At 45.3% G+C, this 16,746-nt stretch overlaps 2 protein-coding genes across 9 annotated transcripts in view; one reads left to right on the top strand and one right to left on the bottom strand.

Annotated features, from left to right (window-relative positions):
• LOC101940230 (acyl-coenzyme A synthetase ACSM4, mitochondrial) overlaps positions 1 to 2,332 on the bottom strand; it is a 31,629-nt gene extending 29,297 nt beyond the window's left edge. For 5 of the 7 annotated variants that reach the window (XM_065558959.1, XM_065558957.1, XM_065558958.1 and 2 more), the window contains exon 1: positions 2,148 to 2,329. The gene's annotated coding sequence lies outside the window, so the exon portion shown is untranslated. Of the gene's footprint in view, positions 1 to 2,147 lie in introns of all 7 variants that reach the window. The other 2 variants (XM_024102333.3, XM_065558960.1) reach the window with 2 other exon arrangements.
• Positions 1 to 16,746, top strand: part of PDILT (protein disulfide isomerase like, testis expressed) — a 51,629-nt gene that overhangs the window by 10,242 nt on the left and 24,641 nt on the right. The window lies entirely within an intron of this gene.

Below are 16,746 nucleotides of genomic sequence, written 5' to 3'. Positions count from 1 at the left end.
AGAGGTCAATTGCACTAGGCACTGCACACACACACACACACACACACACACACGATAAGAAACATTCTCTGCTCTGAGGAGATTTCAATCTAAATAGAGTAGGGTTACCATATTTCAGCAAGCAAAAAAGAGGACGGGAGGAGCCCCGCCCTAGCCCAGCCCCTGTCCTGCCCTAGCCCCGCCCCTGCCCCACCCACTTCCCACCCCCTCAGAACCCCCAACCCTCCCCCCCGCTCCTTGTCCCCTGACTGCCCCCTCCTGGGACCCCTGCCCCTAACTGCCCCCCCAAGACTTCACCCCCTACCTAAGCCTCCCTGCCTCTTGTCCCCTGACTGCCCCCTCCTGAGACCCTCCCCCAAATCCTAACTGGCCACCTAGGACCCTACCCCCACCTGTGCCCTGACTGCTCCAACCCTTATCCACACCCCCACCCCCAGACAGACCCCTGGGACTCCCACGCCCCATCCAACCACTCCCCACCCCCTGACAGCCCCCCCCAGAACTCCCGACCCATCTAAACCCCTCTGCTCCCTGTCCCATTGACTGCTCCAATCCCTCTCCCCACTCCTGCCCCCTGACAGCCCCGCCCCCAGAACTCCCGACCCATCTAAACCCCTCTGCTCCCTGTCCCATTGACTGCTCCAATCCCTCTCCCCACTCCTGCCCCCTGACAGCCCCCCCCAGAACTCCCAACCCCCCCTTGTCCCCTGACTGCCCCCTCCTGGGACCCCTGCTCCTAACTGCCCTCCAGGACCCCACCCCCTACCTAAGCCTCCCTGTTCCTTATCCCCTAACTGCCCCTTCCTAAGACCCCTCTCCCTAACTGCCCCCCAGGACCCTACCCCCTACCCGTACCCTAACTGCCCAAAACCTTCTCCACACACACCCCAGAAAGCCCCCCCCCGAACTCCCGACCCCCCCCCGTCTCTTGACTGCCCCCTCCAAAACTTCCCTGCCCCTTCTCCGACCCCCTGGCTCCCTTGTCGTTGGCCTTCGGTTCGCCTAAGGTCTCTCTGGGAGCTTGCTCAGGAACGGCCTGAGCCGTTCTCCGGTATGCTGGGCAGCAGCGGGGGAGGAGCTCCAGACTGCCGGACGTGAATGCAGGGAGGGAGCTATGCTGCAGGGGGAGGAGGGACTCTGTCTCGCTGTCGGAGCCTCATGTAAGTGGCACCATCCGGCTGCCCTGTTAGCCGCACGTGCTCTGCATGCGGGGGGGGGGGGGGGAGAGGAGGGGAGGGAAGTCCGGACATTAACAAATTCCCCCCGGAAGCTATTTTTAGTTCAAAAATCCGGACATGTCAGGGGGAATCCGGACGAATGGTAACCCTAAAATAGAGAAGTCAGACAAGGTGGTCGGAGAAAGGAAGACTTATTATTAGAGTGGAGTGAAATTTTTCATCTGAAACTTTTTTCTGGCCAAAAAAATGAGGATATGGTGACACTGAAACATTTTTGATAATTTGTGTCACTTTTGCCAAATTGTTCTGATTGAAAAAAACAAGCAAAAGCAAAAATCTGAAAAAATCATCGTATTTGGTTTTAAACGTTTTTGAAGCAAAACATTTTGATTTTTCCATTTGAAACGACTTTTCATGTAAAAGAAATCCTTTAATGTTATTAAACAACAAATCAGAAAGATTCAAAATGGTCAGTATCGAAATTTTTAGTTCAACCAGAAACAATTTTTTTCCAAATTTTTGATTCACCAAACAGTCTGTAAAATTTCATTGTCAGTTTGATTCAAAACAAGGGTTTCTAAAAAAAAAATTTGCACAGCTCTAATTGTTATCACCATTTCACAGATGGGAAACTGAGACAGAGAGATGAAGCGACTTGCCCCAGGTCACACAGGAAGCTTGTGGAGGCATCCAGGAGTTAATTTTAGACCTCCTGAGTCAGCACAGGATCATCCTTCATTTCTTGGGCCCATCTCTGATTGTGGAAGGATTGACAGAGAATGAGATGGAACACAAAATTCTGCAAAGTTTGGGTTCTTTGGCTTTCGTCCATTACAGATTGGGGTTTGAGCTGCAAACTCTACTCCAAACCTAGCTGAGAATACAAGGTCCACATGTAGGGGTAATTCAGGTCTATCCCTTATTAATCCTCCCCAACCCTTTCCCCATTGCATCTCATTACATACTTACCAGCCCCACAGTATTCAACAGGACAGTCCTGTTTTAGTGCTTCCCCTCCAGAGACTGCCCAAACCTTCTGGTGTCAGTCAGCTCAGCACAATGTCCAGGGCCCGTTTTCTCTCAAAGTTTGCAAAAAAGAAAAGCCACTGACTTCTGTCTGGCAGCACCAGTCAAATGCACAGTGCAAAGCAAACAGGGCAAAGTCCCAGTATCGCATGAAGCGATGACCAGAAATCTCTCTCCTTTCTGTCCTCTTCACTAGCTTATTCTCTGTAATAGGTTGTGCTCTGCAGTAAGAAAATGAGGAGAGACGCAATACTGAGAGGATGCAGGGAGTAGAAATTCAAATTTCTTTAATTTTTGCAAAAGAGCAGAGAGTTAATCATAACTAGGGAATGCAGTTTGGAAATAATGCCATGGCACTCAAATTTGCCACCATCTTCTTTCCTGTATTTCAGGGGAAGCTAGTAGACACGACATGGCTGTCTTAGCCACATACCATTTCTGCACTGTGCGTGTGACCTCAGGTGGCACTGACTGACCACACCGGAATAGTCTGACTGCTATCTGTGCTCTGGTGTGTCAACCAACAGTAGAGAGCTGGGAATATTATTGTCCCTTTTGGCCTGAGTGGTTAGCCAATATTCAAGGCCTTTCTGGGTTGTTTGTGTTATGAGCAGAAATTGATGATACAAGTCTGGTATTTCTTTGTAAATAAACAGGATTGCACCAAAGAGTGTACACAAATTCCTCTTTCCCATGCACTGTAGGAACAAACAACAGGAGGCAATTTCCATCCTTGTTCACAATTCCAAGCCTGCTGCGGCCAGCATTCTGCCTAAAAGAAGTACTCTCTCTTGGCTTCCTGTTCCTCTCATCACCACACTGCCAGTGCTTCTCTGGCCCTCTCTTGGCTTTCCTAGCTGATTTCCTGATGTCCTTCTGCTTCTCCCTCCCACAGACACACATAAAGCTGCAATCCAACCAATTTCAGCTCCTGCATTTGCCATGGAAACTTCTCAGCCCCCATGGCTCAGCTTCTATTCCAGCCTTGTTAGGCTGGTCCATGTTTGGGCAGTAGTTTCTATTGTTTCAGCTATCAGAAAACAAAGGAGCATTTATTTGCTCCCTCATTCAGACTAAGGGAAAGGGTTTGGTGTTGGCTTCAGTGAGGTCTGTGATTGCTCACAGATCAAACACACGCTGGTTGGTGTCTACCAACACCCTCCAGCATAACAATATTCTTTTGAATTTCCATTAGGATGGAGGAAAGAGAGTTCTTACTACAGGCAGGAGGAACCCCCTGCTTAGAGCTGGTCTACATGGGAAAGTTTTACCAGTTGTACTTGTATACTTATACTGATATAGTTAAAATGGTATAACTCCTTGTGTGGACAGTTTTATTCCAAAGAGAAATAAGTTAAACTTATAAAAAAGGCCCTCGTGCCCTGGAATAAGAGTGTCCATGTGGGGAGTTATACTGGTATTATCACAGTGCTTTAAATTCACACTTTTGCTTGTATTGATATAACCTTCCTGTGTAAAGAAGCCTATGTAGTCTGCCATTGATGTGCCTCCTCGTGTCCTCAGAGGAACTACCCCAAGGTGTTAAAAAGTGTCTATAAGTCTTCAGCTGCTCAGATTAGTGGCTGTAATATTTATATTCTGATGACATTTGGGGGTGGGTTTGGCCATACTTTGGAAATATTCTGCAGTACAGTAAGTGTTTGTGGGTTTGGGAAAATGACTGAAATACAGTAACGAGGGGGGAAGTCAGAAGGGAAGGTTTACAGGAGTCAAGGCAGTATGGATTTTGTAGAAGGGCAGCAATTTTTGTATTACGAACATAGCCCCCTTCAGGTTTCATATACCTTGAAAATAAAAGATGAGTATGCCTTTCAGGGTGGCAGCAGCCCCACTCATGCCTGTTTCCAGCCAGGATTGTCAGTCATTTCAGCAAATTGCAGGATTCCCACAGGCTGCCCCTGAATCCTACCTGGTTTATACCCAAACCTTGCACTAGCTCAGATAATCATTGTTTTTTATGTCAGGGGAAGCTCTCCGAATACAAAACAGCAGCTCAGGCTTAAAACACCTGCCCAGATGGTGTATGCTCTGGTGGTGGTTCCCTGTATTTACCAACGGATTTAAACCTAGCACAAAAAAGGGCTGTAGCTGATATTCTTAAAGCTTTGGAGAGTTAAATAATTATGAATGTCCTTTTGTCCTTTCCTGTAAAGCTCTAACCTGGAGAGGACAGTGACATTAGCATGTGGTCAGCAGCAATTTTACTATTACCTAGTTCTTATGCAGTGCTTTTCATAAGTAGATCTTCAAGTACTTTACAAAGGAGGTCAGGATAATTATCCCCAATTTGCAGACAGGGAAACTGAAGCAGAGAGAGGTGAAAGGCTTATTCAGGTCACCCAGCAGGCCAGTAGCCAAGCTGAGAATAGAACCCAAGAGTTCTGAGGCCCAGTCAGTGCTCCATCCACTAGGCCATACTGCCTCCCTTTTGGGTTTTCCTGAATATGTAACTTGCAGAGTTAAACAGTTCTGCCAATGATAGATGTTGGCTGAGGGATTATGTTACACCTCCAGCACAGGAATGTTATGGGTGTTGTATCTGAATCTATATAGTACTGTGTGCCAGGGCGGGCTATAGGCACGCGTGGAATTCACAGCATATTCTGGGGGAAACTGATGCTTCAAGAGCCTGTCTCCATGGATACCCTAGCAGGAGGGCTGTGGAGAGGAAGGTCCAGTTGCTGAGTCCTTTGGCTGGCCTAGAGGAGAACCATTCTGATATTAGGGAGTTGGTGGGGTAGGTGAATAGCTGCTCCCCTGCCTCTAAGACAAGCCAGTTGGGAGATTTGTTTCCATTGCATTCTGACAGAGCTTCAGTAACAGTAGCTGACCCACTCAGACTTTATAGGCTTCTTTACACAGGAAGGTTATATCAGTACAAGCAAAGGTGTGACTTTAAACCAAATGTGATAATACCAGTATTACTCTCCACATGGACACTCTTATTCTAGGGTACCTGTTCAGTGGATAGACAGAAATTGTTTCCTAGTGCTTTCAGTCTAGCACATTACAAGGGTACTACATTCAGCTGGCAGGAAAGAAGTGTAACAAGTTAATGGCATTCCTTAGGCTCTGGACACAGAACAACAAATACAGTGATTTCCATTAAAAAAAAGTCAACTAATACCATACAGTTGCCAGAATGATTTCTCCTTCTAAGCACAAAGGAAATCTGTGGTGTCTCAGATAAAAACTGAGGTAACTGTTGGCAAATGATGACTTTTTAAAAGGCAATAATGACATTATAGCAATACTAGAGAACACTATCCCGCATCAGTGGGAAAGAAATACATCTGAACAGAGAACCGCCAAACATCTCAGTATACGAGACATACCAGGATGAATTAAATACAGGGAACAGAAAGATGTACTTCTATCAAAAACACTCCCCTCCCTTGGAAATTTCTCCAGTCCCTGTGAATTGTTAATCAAAATTGGGTTTTCTTAGGGAAAAAAGAGTATGGGAATCTAATTTTTTAATCATAAAGCCAACATCCAAAATGGACTCCAGCAGTGAAAGCTGATCGTGTATCTCTTTTAAAGTCCATGCCTCTCAAAGTAGTTAGGGTATATGACGAACAAAGACATCTACCGCTGGGGTTTTCAAAGGAGCCTAAGGGTTGGGAAGTCAATGCCATTTGGTTACCTAAGTTCTTTAGGTTGCCCTGAAAACACTAGTCTTACTCCTTAAGGCCAAGTTTCCTGAAAATGGTCACAAATTGTTCTGTACCATATGCAAGCCCATGGGGGAGCAGGCCAAGGGACACATACATTTGGGAATGTAAAATAGGTACCGTGATGCTCTAATACCCCTTTGCCAATGCTGCTCATACACATACATTATGGATGTGAATAGAGCATGTTGATTTTATTGAACATTTTGAAGTTTGTCTGGGACACACTGATTACAAGTCCCCAAGATCTAAAATAATTCTTGCATTTGTATAATACCTTCTATTGGAGGATCTTAAATCATGTTATAAACATTAGTGACTTAAGCCTCACAACACCCATGTGAGCAAGTTTATTGTGACCGGGGTCCCAGGGGAGCCACACAGATTGCTAAATTAGGGCAAACTGCAAAGACTGAGGCAGACAATCCCCCAAACTGGTGGTTATTCCAATACTTAGATCTACCAAGCTAGCAACAAAACAGTTTCCACAATGCCTTACTGGTTACCCAGAAGCCAAAAACACAGTTTCCTTAAAGCAACCCAGCCTTGGGCTTCGACCCAGACAGCCAAGTCAAATATGATGAGGATTAATACAAATCTTGTTCATCATATAAAAAGTTCTACCAATCCCAATAGATTGGATACATTACCCACCAAGTCAATGAATATTTCACATCTTACCCAAATATGCGCTTACAGCCAATCCTTGAGGATCTAATATCTAAAGGTTTATTTATAAAAAGAAAGAAAGAGGTGAGAGAGTTAAAATTGGTTAAAGGAATCAAATACATACAATATTTGCAAAGTTCTTGGATCAGGCTTGAAGCAGTGATGGCATAAACTGCTAACTGGTTAAGTCTCTGGTTGCCCCCAAAATGATTGGAAGGTCCTCAGTCCCTTGGTTAGAATGCTCCCATTAGTATAAATCCATAGTCCAGAGGTGTGAGAAGGAAAGAGGCAAAATGGAGATGTTTCCAGGACCTTTTATAGCTTATGCCATGTGGAGGGAAATATCATTATCCCAAACAAAGCCCTTGGCATCGTTTGTGGAAAAGTACAGGCACACAAGATGGAGTTCATACCCTAGCATGCTTTGATGAGTCATGGCAGCCATTACCTATACTCTAGCTCAGGGGTAGGCAACTTATGGCACGCGTGCCAAAGGAGGCACGCGCACGGATTTTCAGTGGCACTCACACTGCCCGGGTCCTTGCCATTGGTCCGGGGGACTCTGCATTTTAATTTAATTTTAAATGAAGCTTAAACATTTTAAAAACCTTATTTACTTTACATACAACAATAGTTTAGTTATATATTATAGACTTCTAGAAAGAGACCTTCTAAAAACATTAAAATGTATTCCTGGCACACGAAACCTTAAATTAGAGTGAATAAATGAAGACTCGGCACACCACTGCTGAAAGGTTGCCGACCCCTGCTCTAGCTAGAATGTCCTCAGGAAAGTCCATCAGATGTGGATAGGCTTCTTCCATGGTCCATTGTGTTAGTTGAGTGGCTGTCAACTTAAATATTCCCTTCACAATGTGCTGGCTAGACTGGATGTAAATTGCCTTGTGGGAGTTACCACAGGAGCAAACACATTTGAAATACAGGTACATAGTCAATGTTCATAACTTCAAATACAAAAATGATACATGCATACAAAAAGGATAATCCTATTCCGCAAATTATAACTTTTCCATAGACACCTTACATGTCACACTTTGTAGAAGATTTGCTGTGATTATATAACAGTGGTAGCAACAATGACTAAGGCTACTAAGGTCATGGCATTCACGGATTCTGTGATTTTACCAGACCTCCATGACTTCTATGCTTCAGGAGGCGGAGGTGGGCTGCGCACCCCTGCCCTGCAACTGGGGCTGGCTAGAACCCCAGGACCCTGCAACCCTAACCACCCGGCTTCTGCCGGGGCCATGCACCCCTGCCCAGCTAGAGTAGGGACAGTCCCGATTTTTGGGTCTTTTTCGTATATAGGCTCCTATTACCCCACCACACACCCCCGTCCCGATTTTTCACATTTGCTGTCTGGTCACCCTATGCCCAGCGGCTTCCACCAGGGGCTGCAGCTGGGGTGTGAGCCCTAGCCCTGCAGTGTCCTGGGATTGGTGGGGGCTGCAGCCATGGCCATGTGCCTCAGGCCCGCAGCTTCCGCCAGGGGCTGCAGCCAGAGCTGTGTGCCCTAGCCGCACAGCGTCCTGGGTTTGGCGGGGCCTGCAGCCGGGGCCACATGCCCCCCTTGCAGCTTCCTAGGACCATGCACGCTCCCCCCTGGTGGTGGCTTGGAGGGGGCTGCAGTGGAGGCTGCGCACCCCTGTCCCGCAGCTGTGGCCTGTCAGTCCCCCTCGTCCCATGGGACTCCAATCCTCCCCCTTACATAGCCCTGCCCCCTGCTTATTTTTAGTAAAGTCACGGACAATTCACGGGCTCCATGAATTTTTGTTTATTGCCCATGACCTGTTCATGACTTTTACTAAAAATAACCATGACAAAATCTTAGCCTTAACAATGACCTACATGGTCATATTTTAATCATATAACGTCACAGTTATATTAACCCAATTTAGCACAGAAACTGACCCAAGAGATTATGGGCCACATTTTGCAGACAGGCCAGTCCTCGCTTACAGACAGCCCCGCAACTTGAAGCAAATACTCACCAGCAACTACATACCACACAACAAAACCACCAACCCAGGAACCAAACCCTGTTACAAACCCCAGTGCCAACTCTGTCCACATATCTATTCAAGGGACACCATCACAGGACCTAACCACACCAGCCAGGGCTCGTTCACCTGCACATCTACCAATGTGATATATGCCATCATGTGCCAGCAATGCCCCTCTGCCATGTACATTGGCCAAACCGGACAGTCTCTAAGAACAAGAATAAATGGACACAAATCTGACATCCGGAATCATAACATTCAAAAACCAGTAGAAGAACACTTCAATCTCTCTGGTCACTCAATAACAGACCTCAAAGTAGCAATTCTTCAACAAAAAAAACTTCAAAAACAGACTCCAACGTGAAGCTGCAGAACTGGAATTAATTTGCAAACTAGATGCCATCAGATTAGACCTGAATAAAGACTGGGAGTGGTTGGGTCATTACAAAACCTAAACTTAATTTCCCCAATACTAATTTCTCCCTACTGTTACTCACACCTTCTTGTCAACTGTTTGTAATGGGCCTCTCTCGTACCACTTCAAAAGTAACTTTTCCTCCCTTGGTTTCCTGCTGTTAATTGATTTATCTTGTTAGACTGACCTAACACTTGGTAAAGCACCCCCATCCTTTTATGTATTTATACCTGCTCTTGTATTTTTTACTTCATACATCTGATGAAGCAGGTTCTAGCCCACAAAAGCTTATGCCCAAATAATTTGTTCGTTTCTAAGGTGTCACAAGGACTCCTCGTTTTGATTTTTTTTTTGAAGTCAGGGGGAGTTTTCCCATTGATCTCAGTAGGATCAGGCTTTAAATGACTTGCTCAAGTTCACAGGAAAGTTTGCAGCAGAGACAGGACTAAAACAAAGCCCTTCTGACTTCCAGGCCCCCTCAAGAGTTTTCTACAGGGAAAATTATATGTCTGCAGAGAAATGGAATAAGCAGCCTACACACCGAAACATGCAGAGTGGGCCTGCTGAGATTCTGGCATGGTCAGCTAAGTGCTAGGAAATCAGTACTTAGCCTGACAACAGGCAGGCTCACTGCTACTACAGTAATCACCAGGACCATCAATAAAGACTGCAGAGTGAAACTGGAGGCAGATGACAATTAGGTAAAGATGGAGACAACTGCTGTGCTTCCATGTAGACTCATTTAAAGGATGCTGTAGGGCCATTAAATACACTATTTTTGTATTGGCTAATCTCATCCCTAATGATCACATTTCAATATATCTTAGTCTAATAAGTTGCATTCTGAAACAAAACAAAACAAAACAAAACAAAATCAGTGGCTCATTCGTGATGTCGCTATGTTTAAGAAGGCTGGCCTGATAGGACTCAAGAGCTCTCGATTCCAATTCCCAATTCCATTGTAAGCTTTCTATATGACTTGGGCATGATATTCTCCGTGCCTCAGAGCCCCATCTATAAAATGGAGACAATAGTATTTCTCCCTCCTACCGTTTGTCCATGTTATTTATTCAGGATATAAACTCTTCAGGGCAGGGCCTATGTCTCACTACGTGTTTGTACAGCACCTAGCACAATGGGCCTTCATCACAGTTGGGCCCTTTAGGTGCTCCTGGAATGCAAATCTATAAATAATAGGGGCAAGCAAAAATCCAACTTTTAAACAGTTTGATTCAAAATCAGTTTCCCTCTCAATTCATCAGGTTTTACTTTCATGACATCTGCAATGTCATAAGCATACTAGTTCTCCAGTTGAGTCTGCCCAGGAAAACAACATCGACAAGACTTGAATTTATAATGTAGAAAAGCAGGAATTAAATACTTTAAAAAAATGTTCAGGCCTTTTCTGTACATTGGAAAGAAGCAAAACCAGGCAAAACACAACAAACAAGCAACCACCCCCCAAACCGCGCGCGTGTGTGTGTGATTTGCTCTAAAGATGAGGATACTTCAGAAATCTCCGTGTTCTTACTGTAGCTCCTAAAGCGACAGAAACTTTGGAAATCAGCTGAACCGGTAAGAAGAATGACCACTGCCCTTCTTTGCAGGCACTTTCCTCACACAAAGAAATGATTCATAACATTGCATAAGCATGTGAAAGGTTCCCCTTGGTAAAAATAAGCAATTTAAAAGTCACTCATTGATGCTTGATTTTTACTGAAAGTCAGAAAGAATGAGACTAGCAACATGAAAAGAGAACAGCAGGAAAATAATGAGAATAGCAAGAGGAAAAGAGATTCTTTTAACAACTGTATCTTTATGTCCTATTGTTTCCTCTTCCTGTACCTGAACTAAGCAACCTGAATTGTCTTCAGCTTCAGATGCCGGATATTTTATTTCCGCTGTCTGCTGTGCCCATGCTCAATTTGTCACAATCCACTTGCACTGATAAGGGCTGCGTTTTAGATTCAGGTCCATTTTAAAAAGATCATCAGAAGAACTCCTCACAAACCAGTGATGAGACTGGGTGAGTGGGAATTTAGTGATGATCGAAGGAGACAAGTCAGTAAAAGTCAGTCCTTTAAAATCCCAAAATACTGGTTTTTAATAAATAAATAAATAAATAAATAAAGTATTGACATTTAGCTGAAGACCACCCCCTGCCAAATAAAAATCTAATGATTGGTCTGATGACATTTTAAGGGTCATTCATTTTCTGACAGCTGTGTTTGATTCAATAAGTTGATAAGCAATAGAGATGGTATTTGTAGTGTAGTTACCAGTCTTGTTACCCCAACCAGAAGTTTTTCAATGGTGACCTTTGCCAACCCTGTCTTAAGCTCTATGCCAACAGACTGGCTGTCCAACTGCATCTACCCCTGTGTTCTGCACATGTCCTAATCCCACTGATGTTGGAATCTGTGTAGTTGTTCTAGCCCCAGGCTATGTCTACGCTACATCTTATGTCGGCAGAATTTATGTCACTCAGGGGTGTGAATAAACCACCCCCTGAGCAACATAGTTGCATGGACATAAGCGCCGGTGTACACAGCGCTATGTCGGTGGGAGAGTATCAAAAATTTGGTTAAAAGTTAAAATTTAAAAGCATTTTCTTCCTTATTTTAAGCATTAAAGCCTCAATTCAGCAAAGAACTTAAGCATGTGCTTGTCTTGAGGTCAGTGGGACTACTCACATGCTTAATACTTGCTACTGTATTGCTTTCCTGCTTCTTTTTCCAATAGCGCCCTATTAAGCTAGACCAACACATTCATACAGGACATTCTAATAACCCAGTGTAGCTACCCAGTAACTGCATCACACTGCCCAGAATACACTATTCATAGATGATTCTTAGATGATTACATAGCAGCTCCATGTCTACCACAGCCTGTGTTACTAAAAATGCACCAATTTTCTCTGTGCCTATTTTAAAGCATAACCTACCTGTGCTTGGCAAACATTGCCTCATCTGTTCTAAAGTTTTTTATACTTTGGATATGCCATTTATGCACATGGTAAGTCAGAATTTCTATCAAATACTCGTATTTACAATAGTTTACAGCTGGAATATAATAAATGTGCTTGGATTGGCACTCTACATACAAAGTTTAATTTGGAGGGCAAATATTTTACAAAATTTGTGTGTGGGGGGGGAGGTTGGTAGGACCATTTTTATAGTTAGCAAAGAGAGAGCAACTAAAGTTAGAATTTTCTGATAGATTTTATCCTCCTGTAAAATCAAAATTACTTTATTTGATGAAACTGTAACTCTACAGGTAATTAGATCACAGTTTGATCCACTGCTGCTTTTAGTCCGATTTTATTTTATGTAGAGACGTCCCGTCCATCTAGAAAGTTCTGTGACATTCACCACCATGGTAACCTAGACCCCACTAACTTTTTTTTTCCCTGACAAGAATTTCATTTGGCACATTTGCACCTGGAGCAGCTGCTCTGATGGATGGGCTTGTAACAGCTTCTGAATCTCGGAGTTAAAAATAGTTTACATGAGAAACAAGTTAGTAGAATCTAACAGGTTAATGTTTTGAGAAAATAGAATTGTAAGTCAGCATTTTTAACAAACCAGGGGTGAGCAAACTTCGGCCTGCCAGCTGTTTTAATCCAGCCCTCCAGCTCCCAATGGGGAACGGGCTCTGGGGTTTGCCCCGCTCCGGCACTCGAACTGGGGAGCAGGGTCGGGTGCCACTCCATACAGCTCGCGGAAGCAGCAGCATGGCCCCTCTCCGGCTCCTACGCGTAGGGGCTGCCAGGGGACTCCGCTCCGCACTCTGCCCCCGCCCCAAGTGCTGCCCCAGCTGGGAACCGCAGCCAATGGGAGCTGCAGGGGTGGTGCCTGTAGACAGGGCAGTGCGCAGAGCCGCCTGGCTGCGCTTCCATGTAGGAGCTGGAGAAGGGGCATGCCGCTGCTTCCGGGAACCACTTGAGATAAGTGCTGCCCAGAGCCTGCACCCCTGAGCCTCTCCCCGCGCCCCAACCCCTTGCCCCACCCTGATCCCCCCGCCCTCCAAACCTCTTGATCCCAGCCCAGAGCACCCTCCTGCACCCCAAATCCCTCATCCCCAACCCCACCCCAGAGCCCACACCCCCAGCAGGAGCCTGCACCCCAACCTCCTGCCCCAGCCCTGATCCCCCTCCCACCCTCCAAACCCCTCGGTCCCAGCCCGGAGCACCCTCCTATACCCCAAACTCCTCATCCCCAGCCCCACCCCAGAGCCTGCACCCAGCCAGTGCCCTCACTCCCTCCTGCACCCCAACCCCAATTTTGAGAGCATTCATGGCCCGCCATACAATTTCTATTCCCAGATGTGGTCCTCGGACCAAAAAGTTTGCCCATCCCTGCCATAAACTCACTGGGTGAAAACCTGACCTACTGAAGTCAATGGCAAAGTTTTCATTGATTTTGGTGAAGCCAAGAGGTCACCCAATATTTTCTGTTACAACTCAGAAGGAGCCAACACTGTTGACTGTCTGATCCTTACACTTCTAGGAGGTCTTATAAACTCACTTAGAAAACTATTGTTAAAAAGAAGAATGAAATCAGCACATGCACCCCCCCAACAAAGCACATTCCAGACTGACCCCGGAAAGAAGGTAGATGATATCACACTCATTTTACACTTGGGAGAACCAAGATACACAGAAATTAATGGCCTGATGCATCTCCCATTTGCAACAGACACTCCAACTTACTTCGGTGAGATATAAGCATATGTTTAAAGTTAAGCACATACTTTAATATTTTGCTGAATGACATGACTAAGGTAACACAGCACGTTGGTGGGATTAAAATCCAGGAGTACCAGCACTGCCTTTCCTGAGCTCCATTAGATCACATAAAAACAAGTAACCAGACCCTCAGCTGATAAACTGCTTTGTGCCATTGATTCCAAAGCTTTCTTACAGGACTGAATCCACATACAGGTCAAATAACTAATAATAAAAAGAAGTTGCTGGGTATTACTATTCATGATCCTGATTGCACTGGTTGGATAGAGGAATGATTTATGGTGGGGACTCAGAACGATGACGATGATGATGAATCATTCAGGGAAATGTAACTGATCACTGAGCTAGATTAAACGTTTTATCTGCCATTCATTTATGAGAGCTCTAATGAAAATGTCACTCACTTTTTGGTACTATTATATAAGGCAGTATCTTGATTAGGAAAATTGTAGAGACTTGTATTTATTTCCAGTTCTATGGTAGTACAAGAGACATTAGATTAAAAAAACAGTCATGCCATTGGATTTACAATTTGGTTTATAAATAACCCAGACTATCTGTCCCTGCTTGAAAGGTATATTGATAAAACTAAAATGTTTCTGTCAGGGATTGAAAGGAAATCAGTATTTCAAGTTTTCACTCCCCTCTTTAGGTTAAATAGTAAAGCAAGCCAAATGAGGTGATAACATACCTCAGTTTTATCAGTAGAAAGTTAAACTAACTTGCTTTTAAAAGTTCTTTCCACAAGTTGCAAAACTTGAACTCTTAGCATTTATCTGATACATACCTTTGAGTTCGAAGGAGCTGGATACAGGCAATTCATTTCTTGTCCCCTTCTCCATAATAACAGAACATACACTTGCAGAGTGCTGACTAGAACCCACTTCCCACAGCTCCAACACACACAAACTGTGTTATAAAAACCTGTGTTGGTGGGAGCTTTGGGTACTCAGCCGCTTTGAAAATCAGCTTACTTAAGTGACTTTATATGAATTAAATGACCCTACCCTTAGGCCTGGTCTACACTACGAGTTTAGGTTGACTTTAGCAGCGTTAAATCGAATTAAGCCTGGACATGTTCACACGACGAAGCCCTTCCTTTCGACTTAAAGGGCCCTTTAAACCGGTTTCTTTACACCACCTTCGACGAGGGGATTAGCGATAAAATCGGCCTTTGCGGGTCGGAATTGGGGTAGTGTAGACGGAATTCGACATTATTGGCCTCCGGGAGCTATCCCACAGTGCTTCATTGTGACCGCTCTGGACAGCACTCTCAACTCAGATGCACTGACCAGGTAGACAGGAAAAGACCCGCGAACGTTTGAATTTCATTTCCTGTTTGCCCAGCGTGGAGAGCACAGGTAACCACGCAGAGCTCATCAGCACAGGTAACCGTGATGGAGTCCCAGGATCGCAAAAGAGCTCCAGCATGGACCAAACGGGAGGTACGGGATCTGCTCGCCATATGGGGAGATGAATCAGTGCTAGCTGAACTCCGTAGCAGTAAAAGAAATGGCAAAGTATTAGAAAAGGTCTCCAAGGCCATGAAGGACCGAGGCCATAACAGGGACGCACAGCAGTGCCGCGTGAAAATTAAGGAGCTACGGCAAGCCTACCACAAAGCCAGAGAAGCAAATGGAAGGTCCGGGGCAGAGCCGCAAACTTGCTGCTTCTACGCGGAGCTGCATGCCATTCTAGGGGGTGCAGCCACCACTACCCCAACCGTGTGCTATGACTCCCTCACTGGAGAAACACACAGGGAAGAGGGTTCGGGGAACGAGGAAGATGAGGATGGAGGTAATGTAGGTAGCTCACAGCAGCAAGGAAGTGGAGAAACCGGTTTCCCCAACAGCCAGGATATGTTTGTCACCCTGGACCTGGAACCAGTAACCCCCGAACTCACCCAAGACCCTGAGGGCACACAGGGGACCTCTGGTGAGTGTACCTTTGTAAATATTACACATGGTTTAAAAGCAAGCGTGTTTAATGATTAATGATTAATTTGCCCTGGCAATCGCGGCCAGTACATCTACTGGAAAAGTCTGTTAACGTGTATGGGGATGGAGCGGAAATCCTCCAGGGACATCTCCAGTAGCACGTAGTCTGGAATCATTGCATAACAAAGCATGGCAACGTATGGTCCCGGTGTTTGCTGGCATGCAGACAACATCCATTCCTTATCTCTCTTTGTTATCCTCAGGAGAGTGATATCATTCACGGTCACCTGGTTGAAATGGGGTGATTTTATTAAGGGGACATTCAGAGGTGCCCGTTCCTGCTCGGCTGAACAGAAATGTTCCCCGCTGTTAGCCACGCAGTGGGGGGAGGGGTGAAGTGATCATCCCAGAGAATCGGGTGTGTGTGGGGGGGTGGTTTAGTTGGGTTTGTGCTGCATGTTAACCCGGAAACCACAGCCCCTCCTTTTACATTGAAAACCCATTTTAAATGGCCAACCCAATTCATCCTTGATATGGGAAATGAGGGCGCTGCTGTTTGAAACCATTCCCACATGTTAAGAAGGTTAAAAAAGCCAAAAGACTGTGGCTTACCATGGCTGCCTGCAAGCCGAAATCTGTTGCCTGGCACTGCGTGAGTGATCTCAAATACCAAACCGGCAGGCCCTCACTATAAGAGGAAAAATGCGACCTTGTAACGAAAGAGTGTACCCATTGTTCTCTAAAACGTGTCTTTTTTAACCACCTCTCCCTTCTCCACCATCAGCTGCAAATGTTTCTCCTTCACAGAGGCTAGTGAACATTAGAAAGAGAAAACTGAGGACGCAGGACGATATGTTCACGGAGCTCCAGATGTCCTCCCACGCTGATAGAACACAGTAGAATGCGTGGAGGCAGTCAATGTCAGACATGAGAAAAGCACAATATGAACGAGAGGAGAGGTGGCGGGCTGAATCGCAGGATGAACAGAGCAAGTTGCGGGCTGAAGATGATAGGTGGCGTCAGCTTGCAGACAGAAGGCAAGAGTCGATGCTCCG

This window comes from Chrysemys picta, chromosome 10, assembly GCF_011386835.1.
Source record: "Chrysemys picta bellii isolate R12L10 chromosome 10, ASM1138683v2, whole genome shotgun sequence".
NCBI lineage: Eukaryota > Metazoa > Chordata > Testudines > Emydidae > Chrysemys > Chrysemys picta.
Note: the sequence above shows the minus strand (reverse complement) of the source record. Positions and strands in the feature narration are given on the sequence as shown.